The sequence below is a fragment of the Perkinsus marinus genome (assembly GCF_000006405.1).
Source record: "Perkinsus marinus ATCC 50983 genomic scaffold scf_1104296972924, whole genome shotgun sequence".
Taxonomy (NCBI): Eukaryota; Perkinsozoa; order Perkinsida; family Perkinsidae; genus Perkinsus; species Perkinsus marinus.
The window spans coordinates 1-1020 of NW_003201606.1; the positions used below are offsets into that span (position 1 = coordinate 1).

The window sequence follows — 1020 nt, forward strand, 5'->3', positions numbered from 1 at the left end:
AGCTAGCGCCTTAGACCACTCGGCCAAACTGTCGATAAGTGCTTTAAAAATCATAGCGGAGAAGATGCGTTACACTATAGGACATGACACAAAAACGGTTTCGAACCGTTTCCGCGGAATGCGTTCTTCATCAAATCACACGAAGAGAAATTTCTTACAGCTGTGGGATTCGAACCCACGCCCTTGCGGACTGACGCCTGAAGCCAGTGCCTTAGACCACTCGGCCAAACTGTCGATGAGTGCTTCAAGATTCATAGCCGAGGTGATGCATCGCACTGCCAAACCAGAGGACACAAAAAATGGATTGAACGGATTCTGCGAGGTGCGATGGCACAATATCGATCAAAAGGTTTTGGTCTTGCACTACCTCGCTTCTGAAAAGGTCTGGGTTCTCAATATAACACCAGTCAGGTATATAGACTGACAGCTGTGGGGTTCGAACCCACGCCCTTTCGGACTGGCGCCTTAAGCCAGCGCCTTAGACCACTCGGCCAAACTGTCGGTGAGTGCTTCAAAAATCATAGCGGAGAAGATGCGTTACACTATAGGACATGACACAAAAACGGTTTCGAACCGTTTCCGCGGAATGCGTTCTTCATCAAATCACACGAAAAGAAATTTCTAACAGCTGTGGGATTCGAACCCATGCCCTTGCGGACTGGCGCCTTAGGCTAACGCCTTAGACCACTCGGGCAAACTGTTGATGAGTGCTTCAAGATTCATAGCCGAGGTGATGCATCGCTCTGCCAAACCAGAGGACACAAAAAATGGATTGAACGGATTCTGCGAGGTGCGATGGCACAATATCGATCAAAAGGTTTTGGTCTTGCACTACCTCGCTTCTGAAAGGGTCTCGGTTCTTAATATAAGACCAGTCAGGTATATAGACTGACAGCTGTGGGGTTCGAACCCACGCCCTTTCGGACTGACGCCTAAAGCCAGCGCCTTAGACCACTCGGCCAAACTGTCGATAATGCTTCAGATCATAGCCGAGGTGATGCATCGCTCTGCCAAACAGAG

At 49.3% G+C, this 1020-nt stretch overlaps 4 non-coding genes across 4 annotated transcripts; all 4 read right to left on the reverse strand.

The window, feature by feature from the left end:
• Nucleotides 1-154: 154 nt before the first annotated feature.
• Nucleotides 155-234, reverse strand: Pmar_PMAR005962. Its single transcript has one exon. It is a non-coding gene; the product is annotated as a tRNA-Leu (tRNA).
• A 187-nt stretch (nt 235-421) lies between these two features.
• On the reverse strand, nt 422-501 carry Pmar_PMAR005963. The gene has a single exon. It is a non-coding gene; the product is annotated as a tRNA-Leu (tRNA).
• A 121-nt stretch (nt 502-622) lies between these two features.
• Pmar_PMAR005964 lies at nt 623-702 on the reverse strand. Its single transcript has one exon. It is a non-coding gene; the product is annotated as a tRNA-Leu (tRNA).
• A 187-nt stretch (nt 703-889) lies between these two features.
• Nucleotides 890-969, reverse strand: Pmar_PMAR005965. Its single transcript has one exon. It is a non-coding gene; the product is annotated as a tRNA-Leu (tRNA).
• Between the last annotated feature and the right edge of the window lie 51 nt (nt 970-1020).